The sequence below is a fragment of the Natrix helvetica genome, assembly GCF_964273705.1.
Source record: "Natrix helvetica genome assembly, chromosome: 3".
Classification (NCBI taxonomy): Eukaryota; Metazoa; Chordata; class Lepidosauria; order Squamata; family Natricidae; genus Natrix; species Natrix helvetica.
The window spans coordinates 17,888,465-17,910,315 of record NC_138549.1 but is presented as its reverse complement, the minus strand read 5'-3'; positions in this window follow the sequence as shown (position 1 = coordinate 17,910,315).

The following is a 21,851-nucleotide window of genomic DNA, read 5'->3' as shown; positions in this document are numbered from 1 at the left end:
TCTCAGTGTTGCCATTATTTGAGACACGTGCGTAGTGAAATGCCACGTTGGCAACCTGTTAGCAATAAACTGTTAGCATTAAGAGATCTGGCTTGCCTCAGTCCTTCTGTCAATACAATACAATACAATAGCAGAGTTGGAAGGGACCTTGAAGGTCTTCTAGTCCAACCCCCTGCCTAGGCAGGACACCCTATACCGTTTCAGACAGATGGCTATCCAACATCTTCTTAAAGACTTCCAGTGTTGGGGCATTCACAACTTCTGGAGGCAAGCTGTTCCACTGATTAATTGTTCTAACTATCAGGAAATTTCTCCTCAGTTCTAAGTTGCCACCCAAGTTCTCCCAGATAGAACAGTTGGTGCATCGTATACACAGAATACAGCCATTTTTAGCCTACCGAAGCCCCTCCCCCGCATCCCATTTTTGTGAAAAATGGCCGTTTTTCACAGAAATGGAGGCTTTTTTGCCTTCCCTCAGCCCCTAGCAGCACTGTGCAGGCTTCAGCAGTGCTGGGGTAGGGCAGAAATGGGGGCACAGAGTGCTGCTGGGGGCTGAGGGAAGGCAAAAACTTTTTTTTCTTACTTACCTCTTCAAAATCTTGGTGCATTTTATACACTGGTGTGTCTTATAGTCAGGGCCGGATTTTCCTATAGGCTAACTAGGCTTCAGCCTAGGGCCTCAAGATCAAGAGGGGCCTTTTATTTTTATTTATTATCCGTGCCACATTTTTTATAAAGGTTAGTACCAATTACAACATGTTTCACTTAATATATTGATATATATCACAGTAATGATGTATTTTATTATCTCTCATGTAATTTGCAAACTTAAAAATGGGAGGTGAAAGGGCCCCATAAGTGGAATAGCCTAGGGCAGGGGTGTCCAAACTTGGGAACTTTAAGACTTGTGGACTTCAACTCCCAGAATTCCCCAGCTGGGGAATTCTGGGAGTTGAAGTCCACAAGTCTTAAAGTTCCCAAGTTTGGACACCCCTGGCCTAGGGCCTCTTTTCATCTAAATCTGGCCCTGCTTATAGTTAAAAATAAATAAAATAAGGTACATGTATTAAGGTAGTCCTCACCTTAGAACCATTCATTTAGTGACCGTTTGAAATTACAATAGCACTGAACAAAAGTGATTTATGATGGGTTACAACTGTTGCAGCATCTCGGGCATTTGGCAACTGGCCTGCATTTAAGGAAGTCGCACTGTCCTGGGGTCACGTGTTCACCATTGGTAACTTTCCCAGCTGGCTTCCAACCAGCAAAGTCAATGCGGGAAGCCAGGTTCACTTAACCACTGCTTGATTCACTGTACAACTGCACTGACTTGCACAACTGCGGCAGAACAAATGGGGCAAAACTCGCTTAACTATGCTGCATTGCTTAGCAACAGAAATGTTGGCTCAATTGGGGTGGCAAGTCAAGGTCTACGTATATATGCAACCAAGTCACAATAAATGAAAAAAAAAATTTTTTTTGGTGCCCTTGCCTCAAAATTCATAACATGAATTTATTTCCCAAACTGGATGGGCACAGTCTTAAATGTGGTATAGAATAGAATAGAATAGAATAGAATAGAAAAGAAAAGAATAGAGCAGAGCAGAGCAGAGCAGAGCAGAGCAAGCAGAATAGAATAGAATAGAATAGAATAGAGTAGAATAGAGTAGCGTAGCATAGAGTAGAGTAGAATAGAATAGAATAGAGTAGAATAGAATAGAGTAGAATAGAGTAGCGTAGCGTAGCGTAGAGTAGAATAGAATAGAATAGAATAGAATAGAATTCTTTATTGGCCAAGTATGACTGGACACACAATGAATTTGTCTTTGGTGCTTATGCTCTCAGTGTACGTAAGGAGAATAAAATACATTCACCAAGGATAAAAAGATACAATACTTAGTGATAGTCAAGGTTACTAATAAGCTATCAAATTGTACTAGGAAACAAATAAAGGCATAAAGGGGGGGGGGAGAGAAGAGGGAAGTCAAGCACCTGAGAGCAGGACAAGAAGCAAAGGATGGAAACTAATCAAAGAGAGAAGCAACCTAGAATTTAGGAGAAATTTCCTGACAGTTAGAACAATTAATCAGTTGAACAACTTGCCTCCGGAAGTTGTGGATGTCCCAACACTGGAAGTTTTTAAGATATTGGATAATCATTTGTCTGAAAAGATGTAGAACTTCCTGCCTAAACAGGGAGTTGGATTAGAAGATCTCCAAGATCTTCCAACTCTCTTATTCTATTCTATTCCATCCTAATTTTGTATCACTTTAATAGTCTAATAAAGGCTACACAAAAAGGTATGCACATTTCCCCCCTTTTTATGTTTTCCTGCAAGTTCAGGGTCTACTTTTTTTCAGATCAACCAAGTGTGGATTCATTGTTTGTGACAGGAACTGACCAGCAAGAATTGATGCCTGAGCCTGGTGTTGGAGGCTAAGAGAGAGCGACTGACTCAAAGCCATCTCTTAGTTTTCATACCTAAGGTGGGACTAGAATTCACAGTCTTCTGACTTCCCTTAACACTACACCAAACTGGCTCTCAGTTTGTTTTTAAAAAATCTAAATACAATGATCTTTCATGATTCTACCTAATTAGGTATGTTTTTTCTTTCTTTTTTCGTCTCTGTTATAATTTTGCACCAGTGAGGTTAAAACCAATTTCGTTGTATTTAAGTACAATGACAATAAAGATTATACTTATACTTATTTGGTATAGCAGTTTCCCTTTGTAATGTTTTTTGGAGTTATCTTTTTAATGCAGGGGTGAAATCCATTTGCCTTTGATACCAGTTCGGTAGCAATATGAGCATACATATGTGTGCATTTGTGCGAGTGTTTGCTTCGCTCACGTGCACCACCTATGCACAGGTGCAAAACCTTCTGCGCATGCGCACAGTGTCAAAATGACATCGGGGCGGGTGGGCGGAGCCTGCTACTGAGCGTGCCTGGCAAGCGAGTAAGAGAACAGCGGGGTAAGCAAACAGCGAAGGGGGGGGGGGAAGAATCCGCTGTGCCATAGGATTTAGATTAGCTAGAAAGCAGAAAATCCTGAGTTCTAGCTAATATAAATCATGTGGAACAGCTGATCATCGGAAAAATCAGTTCTCCTGAACCAGTAGCTTTTTACTACTGGTTTAGGCGAACAACTGGCATCTTTGCTACCAATTCAGTCGAGCCAATCCAAACTGGAAGCATTTCACCCGTGGCTTAATGTACGTACTTTTGTTGTAAAAAATTCACAAGAAGATAAGGTCCGGGTATGGAATTAAGTATAGATATTTCTTATGATTGAGGTCTATGTACCTTAAACCACAGTCAGTTCAGTTTACCTCTGTTTGCATAGAATAATAGATAATAACCATGAATTAAACATTTCTGTTCCCATGATGGTGCAAAAAAAAAACATATTTAAATAACAGATCTGATTAATATTTAAGTTAATGTAAAATCCCTGCAAGACATTCATTTGTACCAAATGAGCCATAATAATAATAATAATAATGGAACCAGCCAGTTTCGTCATTTTAATGATTCCAGGAAATTCTGTTGGATTCAATTTTCACTAATAAATAGACAGTACATATTTCCACTTTTGCTTCTGTACTCAGGAAGATAAGTCTCATTCTAAATGAGACCTATCCAAATCAATCCTATATCTCTTTTCCAACTTTTCACTAATCACAGCAACAATATTCTCTTTTTTCCCATTCTTAGACAATCTGTGAAACAAGCTTAAATCATCCTCAAAATTTCCCAGTGTCAAGAAATATTTTTGTCACAAATATAGCCATAAAATCTATAAAATCAAACACTCTTGTTACTTTGGAGTGAAGTCCTGTAACTCCAATGGCTGGATTTCATACCAGTATATGTTTTCTATAAGACGGATAGATAGAGTTCAAGATCAGCAGTGGGGAATATAATTACTGTATATAGTCCTATATAAATCCAGCTGTGGATAAGCTGACCCTTCAATTTTCAATCCAAGACCTGTGAAAAAATGTGCCACCTGCAGATAAACTGAACCATATATGTAATGCTTTTTTGTTGTTCTTTAAAAATTTGAAGGGCTGCTTATTTTTGGATGGGCTTATTTATGAGTATATGTGGGAAATGCAGTTTTTAAAAGAAAAGCATTACTACTTATATACTTCTGAATAATTCCGTTTTCTGATAAGCCAAACTTGATTTTTTGGGGGAAGTGTATACTGTAATTTTTGGTTATTCTTAGATAATCATGAGTATATATTAACTCATTTATAAAATATACAGTATGATGATATGATGGCTAAAGTTTCAGGCTATTGGCACATTTTAAAATATCAGATAGGACTACAATCTCTATTTTTTTCTAAATGTTTCTGAGCAGTAACAGAGTTGGAAGAGACCTTGGAGGTCATCTAGTCCAAACCTCTGCTTAGGCAGAATTCTAGGGATTCGAACCGCTGAACTGCTGACCTTTCTGATCGACAAGCTCAGTGCCTTAGCCACTGAGCCATCTAACCAGGCAAAAACAGTTATGGACATGATCTGCAGTTTCAGGTAACTTCAGCATAAGTATAACCAGAATTCAATGCACAGATCTATATTTTTTTTTGCAACACCCAAAAAATGATTTGTGGTTCATTCCATGCACCATATGGAATGTCATCTATGGTCCAACATTTATGTCAGGTGAATCCCTTGTGAAACAAAACCTGAGGACTTCCAGTGCAAGACTCAGAGAAGACAATTAGTTGCATTTCCATATTAATTAAAATGTGCACGTTGGTAAATTCACATTCAAATGCAAACTGATCAAAATTCTTCCCAAACGTAATCCTAGTTTGTTTAGTCAGAATAATTCATTGGATATAAATGATTAAAAATTCAAATATTAATGGAGATGTTAATTATACCTACAAATTTGTCTTGCTCTACTCAACAAGTTACAAAAATAATCATGGAATGTGTTTATTTATTTATTAAGGACAACACACCTAAGTATCAGAGGTGCTATTCTGCTGATTCACCCCAGTTCGGGAGAACCAGTAGCAGCGGTGGTGGGAGCCTCCGCCCACTCTCCCAGACACAGATGCTCTGCACATCTGCAGAAGGTTTTGCACATGAGCGCTCCCAGTTCCAAACTGGTAGCAATGATAAGAGGAAACCATTACTGATAATTACACTGAGAATTTACCATTAGGTCTACAATAACAATAAAGTTTGAACAAAACCACAAACGTATAGCAATTATTAACTACAGAGGTTTACATTGCCAACAGGTTTTCACTTAAGAAAGCTTATTGGATATAATCTCTGGACCTCTTCTATATGGCATTGAATCCCACATAGAAAAGCAATACACTCTGACAAATGCAATTATTACCTAAAAGAACTGAGGCAGAATCTCAGGAATACATTCTCGCTTGAATATACTGCAACTGCAGTACTAATGAGGGAGACGCAAACATAGAAAGGGTCTTGCTTATGAGACTGGAGTAATTTATAAAGCTATACTGTACATCCACAAATATCAACAAAGCAAGTCATAACTATGATCTATTTATAGATAGGCAATCAACCTATTCTCCAAAGAACCTGAAAGCAGAACAAGGAGCAATGGATGGAAATTTATCAAGGAGAGAAGCAACTTGAACAATTTGGGGAACATAGTCCTTCAAGATTACATGAAGTGTCAATACCACTTCATGATGCCTTGGTAAGGCCACACTTTGAATACTGCATTCAGTTTTGGTCTCCACGAAGTAAAAAAGATATGGAGACTCTAGAAAGAGTGCAGAGAAGAGCAACAAAGATGATTAGAGGACTGGAGGATGAAACATATGAAGAATGGTTGCAGGAATTGGGATGTCTAGTTTAATGAAAAGAAGGACTAGGGGAGACATGATAGCAGTGATCCAATACCTCAGGGGCTGCCACAAAGAAGAGGGAGTCAAGCTATTCTCCAAAGCACCTGAGGGTAGGACAAGGAACAATGATGGAAACTAATGAAGAAGAGAAGCAACTTAAAATTAAAGAGAGATTTCCTGACAGTGAGAACAATTAATCAATGGAACAACTTGTTTCCAGAAGTTGTAGGTTCTCTAACATGGGAGGTTTTTAAGGAGAGATTGAACAACTATTTGTTTGAAATAATATAGGGTTTGCTTGACCAGGGGATTGGACTATAAGACCTCTAAGGTTCTTTCCAACCCTGTTATTCTGTTTTCTCTTATTCTGTTATCCATCCATCCATCCATTCATTATATCATCTATCTATCTATCTATCTATCTATCTATCTATCTATCTATCTATCTATCTATCTATCTATCTATCATCTATCTTTCATCTATATCACCTCCATCTATCCATCCATCCATCCATCCATCCATCCATCCATCCATCCATCCATCCTTTCTTCTCCCTCACCTCTTCCTTCCCCCTTTCTTCCTCTCACTGCACTTTTCCTCCATTATCAAACATTTCACCAAAAGACCAATCTTTCTCTATCTTAGCTTTGTCTCTTTTTTCCTCCATCCTCCTGCTTTACAAAAAGCAAGATTTCTCATGGGAGATTATGCATGGGATTGAATTCAGATGCAAAGGAAAAACAAGTAATTCACATTCATAGTCTCATAAGCATGTTTGTTCTTTATTGTCAGGCATGTAGTGAACTGGTAACTCGGCAATCAAATCATCTGACAAAAGCATGTCTGAGATGCATGCAGCACACAATGTTAAGTGGCTCTTTGGTTTTGATATTGCAAATTAATAGCAACAGGCAATCTTTTCCAGAGAAAAATGTAATGTATTATCTTCAGGGCCACTGCAAATGTCATGTTTTCTCTAATCCCATTAATGCTCAGTATCTCCCTCTTCCATGCACACACTTACATTTTGATGCAATTGCACTCACATCAGTGCAACTTCACTAGATATGAAAACGCATTTAGTCATGTAGGATTTTACTATAAGTACGTCTCTCTTTCAAGTTACATAGACCAACCACAAGCAATTGGGGCTTCCCAAGATTGCTACCACTCCAAAAACTGCAAGAGTCAGACAGATTCTGACTATTCTGGAATATCACATCCAGTTTTGGTCGCTACGATATAAAAAAAGATGTTGAAACCCTAGAAAGAGTCGAGAGAAGAGTAACAAAGATGATTAGGGGACTGGAGGCTAAAACATACGAAAAACGGTTGCAGAAACTGAGTATGCCTAGTTTGGTGAAAAGAAGGACTAGGGGAGGCATGATAGCAGTGTTCTGATATCTCAGGGGCTGCCACAAAGAAGAGGGAGTCAAGCTATCCTCCAAAGCATTTGAAGGCAGGAAAAGAAGCAATGTATGGAAACTAGTCAAGGAGAAAAGCAACCTAATACTAAGGAGAAATTTTCTAACAGTTAGAACAATTAATTAGCACAATGATTTGCCTCCAGAGGTTGTGGGTGCCCCAACACTGGAGGCTTTTAAGAAGGAATTGCACAACCATTTGTCTGAAATTATAGGGTTTATTGCGTGAGCAGGGGGTTGGACTAGAAGACCTCCAAGGTTCTTTTCAACTCTGTTATTCTGAATGCCATTGACAAAATCACTATCAGTCAGCTGCAAAAGACAGTTTTACAGCTTACATCCTGCAACAATATATTTAATACTGTCAAACAATATCTCCCTATCCCAGGTCTTTTGGCAAGGACTCAATAGAGGGATAAAAATGCCCAATCCCAGATCAATTATAATGAGTAACCAAGCTGGCTGGTAGCTTCCTTGGGCTATTCAGTACTTCTATAATTACAAACCAAGTGGGAAGTGACATATTTATCATGGAACAACTGACAACAACAGCAGCAAAAAGAAAAACCCAGAAGTTGATTCTGTGAAATGAGAAAATAAGCAAATCTGGACCGAGCGTCAATGTCACAAATCCAATCACATTACATTTCATTTCATTTTTTAAAAAGTTTTAATAAATTAAGAAAGATGTTTGTTTTCTTCCCTTTAAAATTTAGAAAATTCAAATGCCTGCATACTGCATAGATACCAACCATCTTAATAATGTATTTTATTTATTTATTTATATTTATTTATTTATTTAGTTTGTCGAACATGTACAAGATAACAGGTATAAGAATAAACATGGACATGAACAAGAAAATGAGTACAAATAAATGGGATCTGTAGGACAGGGGTGTAGGCACGCTGGTGCGCTTCTGCATGCCCCCTTTACGGACCTCTAAGGAATGGGGTGAGGTCCACGGTAGACAGTTTAAGGTTGAGCTTATGGGGGGTTGAGTTGGATAGAGCATTCCAGGCATTGACTGTTGCTGAAGTCGTATATTCTGTAATTAAGTTTGGAGCAGTTTACCTTGAGTTTGTATCTATTGTTTGCCCGTGTATTATTGAGGTTGTAGTTGAAGTAGTCGTTGACTACATGTTGTAGTAGACAATTTTGTGTACTATGTTTAGGTCAGATCATAGTGAGCATAGTTCCAGGATGTCCAAGCCCAAAATTTCAAGCCTGTTGGCGTAAGGGATTCTATTGTGAGCAGAGGAGTGGAGTACTCTTCTCGTGAAATATCTCTGGACCTGTTCAATTGTATCAATGTTGGATATACAGTGTGGATTCCTGGCAGAGGAGCTGTATTCAAGAATTGGTCTGGCAAAGATTTTGTATTTTCTGCAGGGGTCCCCAACCCCCAGGATGTGGCTCCTTACTGGACTATGGCCTATTTGGAACTGGGCCTTGCAAGACATGGGCCAGTGTGTGTGCACAGCTACACTCACGCAAGTGGCGCCCAGTGGTGAAATTCATTTTTTTTTACTACCGGTTCTGTGGGTGTGGCTTGGTGGGCATGGCAGGGGAAGGATACTGCAGAATCTCCATTCCCTCCCCACTGTGGGGCCAGTCAGAGGTGGCATTTGCCAGTTCTCTGAACTACTCAAAATGTCTGCTACCGGTTATCTAGAACCTGTTAGAACCGGCTGGATTTCTCCCCTGGTGGCGCTCCAAGGGCTTCTCTTCTGTCTTGCATGAATAGGGTGAGAAAAGGTGCAAAGTACATTATCTCCCCCCCTCAAAAAAACCCCCACACACCCACCGAGGTCATATCCAGGACTTTTTAACCTGATCAGGGCTGATATCTATTTAACTTGATGAGCTACCATGGATGAAGTGTGTCCTTGCGCTTCAAAGGCCTGTTTAAATGCAGACTGGAATACATTTTGCAATATCATTTTTTTTGCAAGTGAAGGCAGACAGAACTAAATCTTATGATTGATCCAAGCTGCATTATATGACTTACTGTAGAACCAGTTTTTTTTCTTTGTCATTGTTGTTGTTTTGTTCTGTGTTTTTTTTTTAATTCAAGACTCCAGTTCCAGCCACTGACCTCTAGTCTGTGCCCCAGAAAAAGGCTTTAGATATGATGTCTGCATACAATTTTTGTCAGTGGGGAGGTGTTATCTAATTTATTTTTAATGAATATTTCCTTGACTAGCAAAATCTGCCTTTACACTGCAGGAAATAACAAGAAGATGAATTATTAGAGTCTGCATGCTTCCAGTAGTAAGTAATATTTATCAGCTGGTGTTTTTCATAGTAATAGGAAAATCATCTATCCATGAAATACTCTTAGGTCACAACGTTATTCTCTGCCACATAAGGCTACCTAATCAGTAACAGAACCCGTGGAATTTTCAGCCCTTAAAAAAATAGTAATCAATTTTAGTTAGTATGGTTTTTATTTTTTATGGGGTTCAGGGAAATTAGGGCTTGAGATCCAGTCTTTAAACTCTGCAAACAATTTTCTGGTATATCCTTTTGTAATAGGAGTCTGGATCACTGATAGGCAACATTTCGCACATGAAATAACAATTAAAAAATAATGATGTTGCTCTCAGCATCCTGACATATTGGAATATGATCTCTTTGTATTCCTCTGGAATTGTTATTCTGCTCCTTATATCCTGGAACTCCTCACTAAATTTATTTATTTATTTGTCAAACATGTACAAGATAGCAGGTATAAATAGGAACATGGACATGAATGCAGGAAATGGGTACAAATAAATGGGGACAGTGGGACAAGGATGGTAGGCACGCTGGTGCGCTTATACATGCCCCCTTTACGGACCTCTTAGGAATGGGGTGAGGTCCATGGTAGATAGTTTAAGATTGAAGCTGTGAGGGTTAGAGGATGTAACAACGGAGTCAGGTAGAGCATTCCAAGCATTGACCACGCTGTTGCTGAAGTCATATTTTCTGCAATTGAGGTTGGAGCGGTTTACTGTGAGTTTATATTGATTGTTTACCTGTGTATTATTGTGGTTTAAGCTGGAAGAGGCGTTGACAGAAATCAAAGAGATCCCTAAATGAGACAACATGCAAAGGCCATTCAAGAACCATCCTATTCAGAGCTAGCCTCTTTTGATCCATTAAGAGCTTTGGAGAGTCTAATCAAATAGATCCATCATCCTTGCAAAAGGTGGTGTCTCCAGTCAACTCTTAGCAATGAAACAGCTTTCCAATCGTGACAATGAATTAAGCTTCAACTCTGCCACCTTGGTGTCCTTCATTTAAAGCCAGAAACCAATAGTTTTCTATGTGAGTTGGGTGCCCAACACATAGTAGATCTAGGGTTTGAGAATGGCCAGACTACTTCTGACCTGTCATTGAAGGAAAGAACTATAGACAGACATCCTATTAAAACCATAAATTATGAAATTCCATCAACAATGCAGCAAAAATGTCAAGCAATTTGAGAAAGTTGCCCACCCTCCAAACCAGGGAACTGTACAATAACAGAAGTTCCAGCTTGTTCCTGGACCACAGCTTCACAAAATAATAATCATATTCAAATATTTCTGGAACACCAATTCTAGATGCACCAGAATTTCTTGGATGACAGTTGCCATTCCTCTTTCTGGGCTGTCTGTGGATGTTAAACCTGAAATCTTGATGGCTACATCCAAAATTGTGTTGATGCCTTCTTCACCTATCCAGATGTGAAAGAACAAAGTTGACAGTTAGCTTGGGACTAATAAGTCAATTGCAGAGCACAAACACTTGAACCAATCATTCCAAAGAGAGACTGATAATTATACATGGTGGCTGAGTTGCATTTGCATCTGACTAATTGCATGCAGACTGCTGTCTCTCTCTCTCTCTCTCTCTCTCTCTCTCTCTCTCTCTCTCTCTCTCTCTCTCTCTCTGTGTGTGTGTGTGTGTTTGTATGTGGCTGTAAGGGATGTATTAAAAACTGTTTTGCATTTTAGTTCTTCTAATTGCCCCATTAAGTCTTCAGTTTCAGAAATGAACAAGTCTGTCTCCAGTGATGGGAAAGGAAGAAACTGTTTTCATTTCCTTAATGAAAGGAAAAGAAAACATCAGCAATATTTTTCATTGAAAATGCATGTATACTGGTTACGAAGTAGAATAAGAAAGTCAGTCAGTCATTTTCTGGATAATATTTTCTATAACCACCAAGAGTGGATTATAGCTTCCAACTCTTTCTATTCACGCAAGAGAGTATGTTGAGAAGGGGATCCACACAGAGGTGCGTTTCACATAAGTCACCAGTTCACTGTGTACTGAAACTGTCAGCGCACATACTCGCTTTGCGAACGAGTGTGCAAGTGTGTGCCCTTCCATGCGCATGTACGCCCTTCTGTGCACATGCACACACTTCCATGAATGTGCAAACCCTTCTGTGCACATGCACACCCACCTGTGCATGCACTTTGCAAGCTTATGTGGCATGCACACATGCACATGGCATGGCTAAATAGGATGACATAGAGCCGGGGACTGTAGATTGCCGCTACCGGTTCGCCCAAATTGGTACGAACCGGCTGAGTACCACCACTGGATCCACATCAATAAACAACTTTTCCTTTGATTCTACAAGCCTCAGGCCTTGACATCTTTTAGAATACTTCTGTTTGAAACAAAAATGAAAGACCATCACTTTCTGAATTGACTATACTGGGCATCACAAAGAGATCGATGGTTTATTAATGCCAAGGCAAAGAAGACACGCATAATGATTTTTTATGGGAACGGTGTTGTGAAAATTGCCAAATGATCAACAGCAGTGGTGGGTTCCAGATCTCGTTGCAACTGGTACACTGCAATGGGGCCCAGCATCCACCATGTGAACACGGTCAGTACGCACATACATACTTACCATCCGCGATGCTCCAGCTGCTCAGCAGAGCATTGTGCAGGTACCGTACGCTCCGTATGCATGCATGAAAGCCCCAATCATCTCAAATAGTGGTAAGAAGAGTGAGTGGGTGGGTGGGCCCTCGGAGCACCATACCGGAATGATACCTGGTGCTCCCAGCAGGCATCGGTACACCTGTACTGGAGCGTACCAGCTATATCCCACCACTGATCTACAGGTAGTCCTGAATCACAACTGAGACCAAAATTTCTGTTGTTAAGTGAATTTTGCCTCATGTTATCACCTTTCTTGCCAGAGTTGTTCATTGAATCTCTGGAGTTGATAAGTTAGTAACCCAGTTGAAAGTGAATCTGGCTTCCCGAGTGATTTTGCTTATGAGAAGGTCGTAAAAGGTGATCACATGACCTGTGGACACAGCAACGGTCATAAATATGAACCAGCTGCCAAACATCTGGGTTTTGATCACATGATCGTGGGGATGCTGCAAAGGACATACTTATGGAATACGGTCATAAGTCATATTTTTCAGTAATGTTGTAACTTTGAATGGTGACAAAAAGAACTCTGTAAATTGAGGGCTATCTGTCTAATGAACCAGAGGCAGCAGCAAAGGTTGTGTTCTCTAAACCTTTCCCCAGTTTTAAATCCAGAACCAGTGCCATTGTTTTATGGCATGTGTCTCTCAAAAACATGGTGTCCATTTCTGAATTACATACTGAAAAAAGGAGCAATATTTATAAAGTACGATTTAGATATTCATAATTTATATAATAGTGTATATGAAGAAGACTATATATAATACTTTATTCAGTTTTGGTTGACACACTGTAAAAAAGATGCTAAGACTCTGGAAAGAGTGCAGAGAAGAGCAACAACGGTTGCATGAACTGGGTATGTCTTGTTTAGTGAAAAGAAGGACTAGGGGAGACATGATAGCAGTGTTCCAATATCTCAGGGGATGCCACAAAGAAGAGGGAGTCAATCTATTCTCCAAGGCACCTGAGGGTAGAACAAGAAGCAATGGGTGGAAACAAATCAAGGAGAGAAGCAACTTAGAACTGAGAAGAAATTTCCTGACAGTGAGAACAATTAATCAGTGGAACAGCTTGCCTCCAGAAGTTGTGAATGCCCCAACACCGGAAGTCTTTAAGAAGATGTTGGATAACCATTGGTCTGAAGTGGTGTTGGGTTTCCTGCCTAAGCAGGAAAGACTTCTAAGGTCCCTTCCAACTCTATTCTATTCTACTTTACATGTATTACTATATACATACACACATATACACTCATTTACTTATAGATGATGATGATGATGACGATGACGATGATGATGATGATGATGATGATGTCCATTCAGTTGTGTTCAACTCTTGGCAATTCTATGAGCCAGGTCTCTACACACCTTCCAATCTTGCACTACTTCTTTGAGTTGTCAGCTTTGATGGTATCCAACCACCATGTTCTTTGACAGCCTGGTTTCCTTTTACTGCTAACTCTTCTAAACATAATTGCTTTCTCCAGTGAATTCCCCCGCATGACATGACCAAAATAAGCGACTGTATACATCTACATGGTTTTCTCAGAGAAAATTTAAATGAATCACCATAGACACTAGGATGAGTTGCATACAACATTTCCATATGTTGGGGAAACTTGCAGACATAAATAGATGTTTTTGTTTCTTTTTCTTTTTTTGTAATCAACCCTTTTAATAAGACTTGTGGAAAGGAAATTGTTCTGCTGATTTAAATAGTCAAACATTATATTCCCATAGATCTAAAATATGTTCTGTAAGTGGAATGCTTCTTAATGATTGGTGAAGGATCATGCATGTACTTTCAGCAGGTTGGGTACATGGACCAAAATCTACAGAATTACATTAGCAATTTTTAGCCCTGCCATTCCAACGGATGAATCATTATGTTTACCAGTTCAACACTTTGCTTTAAAAAGCTATAATGATACCAATTTGTTTTTTTCTTGGTGGCTTCAGCACAACATTACCATTCTAGTATTACATTTATACAACATGTTATCTTTGTTTCATTATGCCAAATTCTGTTTCATGAGAAATTTAATCTACAGATTTAACAAACAAACAAACACCCACACCTACACACACGCACACACACACAGACAGACAGACAGACAAACAGAGACAGAGAGACAAACAGAGACAGAGAGAGAGATGGAAAGACAAACAGAGACAGAGAGATAGAGACAGACAGACAGACAGACAGAGAGACAAACAGAGAGAGAGAGACAGAGACAGAGAGTCAGAGACAGAGAGATAGAGACAGGGAGAGACACAGAGAGATAGAGACAGAGAGAGAGACAGAAAGAGAGAGAGAGACAGAGAGAGACTGAGACAAACAGAGACAGAGAGATAGAGACAGAGAGACAGAGAGACAGAGAGAGAGAGAGGCAGAGACAGAGAGAGAGACAGAGAGAGACAAAGAGAGAGACAGAGACAAACAGAGACAGAGAGATACAGAGAAAGAGAGACAGAGAGACAAAGAGAGACAGAGAGACAAACAGAGACAGAGAGAGACAGAGAGACAAACAGAGACAGGGATAGAGACACAGAGAGAGACAGAGACAGAGAGAGAGAGACAAAGAGACAGACAGACAAAGAAAGAGACAGACAGACAAAGAGAGAGAGAGACAAACAGAGACAGAGAGCTAGAGACAGAGATAGAGACAGAGATAGAGACAGAGAGAGACACAGAGAGATAGAGACAGAGACAGAGAGAGAGGCAGAGAGAGGCAGAGACTGAGACAAAGAGAGACAGAGAGATAGAGACAGAGAGAGACAGACAGAGAGACAGAGAGAGAGACAAACAAACAGAGAGATAGAGACAGAGAGGCAGACAGAGAAAGAAAGACAGACAGAGACAGAGAGACAAGCAGAGACAGAGAGATAGAGACAGAGAGAGACAGAGAGAGAGAGGGAGGGAAGGATTCCTGCTTTTTCTAACAGGAATCTGCTCTGAAAACAGGAAAAAAAATCAGATTTCTGAAGATTATAATCTATTCTGCATCCTTCTAAATACAATTATTTTTACAGTGGTAATAAAAAGTTAGATAGATACCTTGAAGAAATTTACAATTCAATTTTCAATCAGACAGAAAAAGGAAAGTAGAAAAACAAGAAGCAAATTTAAAAAGATAACATTTAAAATACAGATGTGAGTACATGCTGCGACATTCACAGGTGTACTTTCCAGCAAAAGGTTTCAAACATATACAAGATTTATAATTTAAATGTTCTGATATTTATAGCACTTGCTTTGTAAAATGCAAATGTTGGCTATTTGTCAGCCTTAAAATATTTCAACAATTTCAAATAAAAATAATTATTTCTTCTAAAACCAAACTAAGTTATTTAGGAGCACTCCATGCCAAACCGAGAGCAGGGGGAAAAATTTTTTTTTATTGATTTGTATGCTATTTTTGGGACCTTGGTCTGATGAGCAACAGGTAGAACATCTCTCAAGAAAAAAAAGATATATTGTGTTCAGTAATCATGAATATATTGAAAAAATATAATTGGAAATCATCTAACAAAGATATTTAGCATGTTGGGAAGCAAACAATAGTGGAAAGCAGAGAACAGAATGAAGTGTCAGAAAGAAGGGCAATTTGCATTGCAAGCAAGCTCCATAAGATGTAGCTTCAAGATAACAATTTAAGGTGGAATTAAACAATAAGAATATTTTTTCTTAGCGAAACTGAGGTCTGCATGATAATTCATAGATTAATTCAATTCTGGGGGGTGGACAATACGTGAGAACTTCTATTTAAAATTCTGCATAAATACCTTTTAATAATGGTCAAGCATTACTAGCACTACAGAAAGAAGAGAGAGAGGAAGGAAGGAAGGAAGGAAGGAAGGAAGGAAGGAAGGAAGGAAGGAAGGAAGGAAGGAAGGAAGGAAGGAAGGAAGGAAGATGCACAGTATGCAGTGTCCCTATATCACAGTTCCCCAATATTTCTGGCTTTGTGGACTGGCATGGGGTGGAGGTGCGGGAGAGGGGTTGGTTTCATGTGAGCAGTGGGTAAGCATGCACATGTACACAGCTCCATTTGAACATGTGTGCATATGTTCACCTGCTGCTTGCACAGGCATGCACATGTGCATGCATCCTGTCAATTCAGGCAGCCTGGTTTTGAACAGTTTACATCCCTGTAGTGGGCCACGGCTCAGGGGTTGTGGCAGCGGTGGGATTCACTTACCTTTCCTACCGGTTTGCAAATGTGAGTGCACGTGCTGCCCAGAGGAGGGTTCCTTCCGGTCCTGTCTGGTACGCCAGAAGAGGTAGTGAAAATCTGGCGTACCGGACCGGAAGTAATGGTGGCTTGGCCACACCCCCGAACCTCCGTCAGAAGCTTCTTTAAAAAAAAAAAACACCCTTTTTCCCTGCCGGTTCAAGCAAGGGAAAAGAGGTTTTAAAAACTAAAAGAGAGAGGGGAGGGAGAGGGAGGAAAGGAAGAGGCAGGATAAATAATAAGAAAGAATAAGAATGAAGGAATCTCACTTTTTAACTGGGATTCCACAAAGTAGGGGGGAAAATGCTGTTGCTTTAAATCGGAACTGAGCATGCCTGGCTGTGGAATTCTGGGAGTTGAAGTCCACAAGTCTTAAAAGTTGCCAAGGTTGCTTTGCTGGCTGTGGAATTCTGGGAGTTGAAGTCCACAAGTCTTAAAAGTTGCCAAGGTTGCTTTGCTGGCTGTGGAATTCTGGGAGTTGAAGTCCACAAGTCTTAATGCTGCAAAAATTTAAATTGAAACCTGCTCTAAATTGAAAAAGGAAGTTTGCAAAGTGACATTCAGCAGTTTGTTCCTGGGCCAACTGAACAACAAACTGGATAAAAGGTAGGGTTCTTATATGGTTCTATGTTTTTGAAGTTTTGGGGTTTGTGCAATGGGGCCTTTGTGTTTCTAAAAGATCATTCCCTGCTTGTGAATGGAGCCAAACTTTCTATAGGCTCATTATCTCATTATCTATCTGGCAGGCATGTGGAATGAGCCTTTCTGGGAGTAATATTTTATTGGGGGGGATTGGTTGCTTCCCACAGAGGGAAGGGAGAAAGAAAGAAAGAAAGAAAGGAAGGAAGGAAGGAAGGAAGGAAGGAAGGAAGGAAGGAAGGAAGGAAGGAAGGAAGGAAGGAAAACAGCACAGCAATTTAGGGGTAGAAGGCTACTCAGAAATCATCTAGTTCAACCTCCTGCTGCGGGGGGTTGTCTGGATTATTTTGGTGCCTCTAACAGAGAGGAAAATTGTCAGAAAGGAGAATGAGTTTACTAGGAAAAGACTGCCACGCAGAGGAAGACAGAGATAGCCCTTGAGTTATGACTACAATTGAGCCCAAAATGTTGGTTGCTAAGGAAGCGCTTTGTTAAGTGACCTTCACTACATTTTATCCAATCCATGACATCTCCTGCTAAGTGACATCAAGTTGGCTACACCCACCCAGTCACATGACCATTAAGCCATGCCCACAAAATAAGCCATGCTCATAGAATAGGTAGTAAAAAAATTCGAAACCCACCATTGCGTGCCATGTCTGTGCATGCGCAGTGTTTGCACAAGATGTTAGGGTGGGTGAGCAGAGCCTCCTGCAGTTACCACTACTGGAGAGCACCAGCTGAATACCACCTCTGGGTTGTGGACCCCTGATCTAGATCAACTTTTCTCAGTAGACTAGAGCAGGACATCTAATCCAAAGGGGAACACTTGGGATTACCTTTATTGAGACTTATCACAACAATCTTGCAAATCTGAATTTGCTATATCTCTCCACTGTTTTAAACCCCAGTGAATCAGGGAAGCATCTACCTTAGTCAGAAATGGTATTCTTTTTGCTAGAGGTTGGAAAATATTTTAGACTCATTTGTCTAGGTAATGGCTTCTGCAGAGTTCTAGGTAGAGCCCAAAGGTCAGGTCAAACACATTATTAGTATGGAATCCTTACACAGCTATTAGAGACTTAAATCCAGCCCCTGTGAATTCTGTTGACTCTTAGCTAGTGCCAGTTTGACATTAGTATATCAGATTATAGTGTATAGGTGGCTTGTAATAACCTTTAATGCTTTGAACTTAATTCCCTTTCCTGGCTATTGTGCCTGATACAAGTTTCTCATTTGATGGCCCAAAGTAGGTAATAAAAGATTGATATCAGAGATGTAGTAGATTTACCTAGATCTTGGAATCCTGGTGCAGAGTTCTATAAAGCAATAGATCTTTATATCAGGTTGCAAGGTTGGGTGAGGCTCAGAGAACCTAAATTTTATATCTTTGCTCTCTATGTCAAGAGTTGAGCACTTCTCCTTTGGTGCTGGCATCAGTCAGTGTCTGGCATTCACATATTTGTATCAATAACAACTGTTGGATCTGGGCAACGAGAGACAGACTGCGGACACGTAGTGACTTAACAGCTCTTTATTAGTAGTAGTAATGATCCAGCTTGCTCTGTGGTCGGAGGGTTCCCCTTTTATAGGGATCGGGTACGCCCCTCGACCAATCAGAACGATACCTGTTTCCCGCTGTAGCAGCGGACCAGAGGGGAGACTTACTACGATATATGCTAATATCTAACACCCCTCCCCTCCTAGATGGAACGTTGCGGTAGGTAACATAGTCTTTTAGGTATGTGGGTGTTTGTCTTGCTCGGGAGGAGCGTCGTAGTTCGGGCTGGTTAGAAGTGGTTGCAGGATCGGGTGCTTTTCCTGTTTCACGTTCGGGAGGTTTTGTGCCTTCGTTGCTAAGGCGTTCTGGAGTCTGGTCGGTTGCGTTGTCTGGGGTTTGCTCTGCTTCGTGCTTGTTTTCTTGTTCCAAGCTTGGCTCGCAGGTGTCGTAGTTTTCTATGATGGGGCTCTCGCGTGGTTGACTTTCTGTAGGCAGGGAAATCTCGTCTTCGTTTCGAAGGTCTGAGTGTGCTAGGCGACCCCGAAGTTGATCGATGTGCCTTTTCCAGTTCCGCCCATCTTCTAGTTCCAGCAAATACGATCGTGGACCCGTGATGCCAATGACCTTTGCCGGCATCCACAATGTTCCCCCTGCATAGTTGTGGTCGTATACTGAATCCCCTATGCTGAAAGACCGAATTTTACTTGTGGAGTCTGGGGGAGCTGTGGCAGAGTAATTTGGGTGAAGACGGTCCAGGTGAGACCGTAGACGGCGGCCCATGAGTAGTTCAGCAGGACTCCTACCCGTCGTTGCGCTTGGGGTAATATGCTGAATTAGGAGGTAATGGTCAATGCGTGTTTGCCAATCACCTGGACCCATCCTAGCGAGGGCCTCTTTTGCGAATCGCACCATTCTCTCCGCCTGTCCGTTTGATGCCGGATGGAATGGCGCGACGAGGGCATGCCGAATTCCCTGACCTGCTAAAAACGTTTCAAAATGCATGGCCATGAATTGGGGCCCGTTATCGGAGACTAGGAGGTCGGGCAGGCCATGAGTGGCAAAAAGTCGCCGTAGAACCTTAATGACTGCCTGTGCCGTGGTTGAAGTCATTAGGACTACATCTAGCCATTTTGAGTATGCATCCACAACTATAAGGAAAGTCTGACCTTGGAATGGCCCTGCGAAGTCGATGTGTATTCGCGACCAGGGTGCTTTAGGTTTCTCCCATTCTGTGGCGGGCGCTTCCGGGGGTGCTGGTCTCGATTCCTGGCATGGGTCGCAAGTGGCCACCCACTCCTCTATTTCTTTGTCCATGTTTGGCCACCAAACGTAACTTCTTGCTAACGCCTTCATTCTAACAATCCCCGGATGACCCACATGTAAAGCCTCTAATACATTCCTACGTAAAACATACGGAATAACAACTCGATCCCCCCACAATAAACAACCTTGTAACACTGAGAGTTTGTCCCGTTTTGACCAAAACATTTTGAATTCCGGGCCCACGTTTCCTTTCGGCCACCCCCTCCAAACCCAAGTTTGAACTTGCTTTATTACATTGTCTTTAGAGGAGAATCTTGCAAAGTCGTATGAAGAAACCGGTCCAGAGTCCAAACAGTCAATGAGCAATACCGGTACTTCTGGAGTGGGGTCTGGCAGAATGTCAGGTAATGGGCAACGGCTGAGTGCGTCTGCATGTCCGAGAGTGGAGCCCGGTCGATGAATCAATTTGTATGAATACGCAGCCAGGAAAACAGTCCACCTGGTCATGCGTGGAGAAAGGGAGATCGGGGTGGGGCGGTTTCCTGCCAAAAGTCCCAACAACGGTTTGTGATCTGTAATTAGTTCAAAATCGCGGCCGTAGAGGTATTCGTGGAAACGCTTTACTCCAGCTACAGCAGCCAGATAGGAAATGTCATAATGTGTGTGAGGAACAAAAATAGAGTAGTCATGCTTCAATTACGTGATTAGGAGTCCTGGCAATGTAGTGGTTAGAACGTAATATTGTGGACAAACGTCGTCCATCTCCTGGAGTTTGATCCTGACTGGTTCAAGGTTGACTCAGACTTCTATCCTTCTGAGATCGGTAAAATGAGGAACCAGATTGTTGGGGGCAATAGGCTGACTCTGTAAACTGCTTAGAGGGGGCTGTAAAGCACTATGAAATGATAAATAAGTCTAAGTGCTACTGCTATTGCTATTCCAAGGTAGGAAGTATGGGATTCAAACATTCCTCTTTTTAATTAAGAATAGCTCTGTTGACAACTCTGGCTTAAGAAACCAGTGGTTTAAGGTCCCATCACTTTGCCCCTTCATTGCTAAGGTGGGCATCCCTCAGAAAAAGCATTACTCAAATATTTTCAGTTTTCTCCATTTAATCGAGGACAGAACTGAGAGCAGTCGAAGCATGAAATAGAAAATAATGATAGCAAAGTTCTAATACTTGGAAGATGCCTAGAAGTCAGAAGAGCAAATTATAGATGTTTCCTCAAACAATTATGGCTATATACAACCAAATGGCTGTTATTTTCTTAAATTGCTGCAGGGATGGCCAGTCCTCAAAGAGCAATGACAAATGCAGTAATCTAAAAATAAAAATAATAATAATAGTAAGCAGAAGCAAACTATTTGAGGAGCAAGCATTCCCTGCTTGTTATTTTCTTATATAAATTCCTTTAAAAAAGAAAATCTTATAAAACCTACTTTGTGATATGACCATAAAACTACCTGGAAATAAATGGTTTTTGTTTTGTTTTTGACACACATCATTTTCTTTAATACTTATTCAGGCTCTGAATTTAAAGATGAATAATATACTTTAGAATAACAGATTTATGTAATGGATGCAGTAAGCTATATATCTTAAATGGGGAAAAAATAGTTGATAAAGTTAGTTCCCATTTATCCAGGGAAGAAATTCAGGTATATTACAGATGTCTACTTAAGTAATAGGATTCCACCAATATAGCTTTTCCCAGTTGCAATGGCTGTGAAAGTTAGACCATAAGAAAGGCTGAATGCCAAAGAATTGAGGCCCTTGAACTATGGTGCTGGAGAAGATTCCCGCGAGTCCCTTGGACTTCAAGGTGATCAAACCAGTCAATCCTAGAGGAGATCAAACCTGACTGCTCTTTAGAAGACAAGAACCTGAAGATGAAACTCAAATACTTTGGCCACCTAATGAGAAGGAAGGACTCACTGGAGAAGAGCCTAATGCTGGGAAAGATGGAGGGCAAAAGAAGAAGGGGATGACAGAGAATGAGGTGGCTGGAT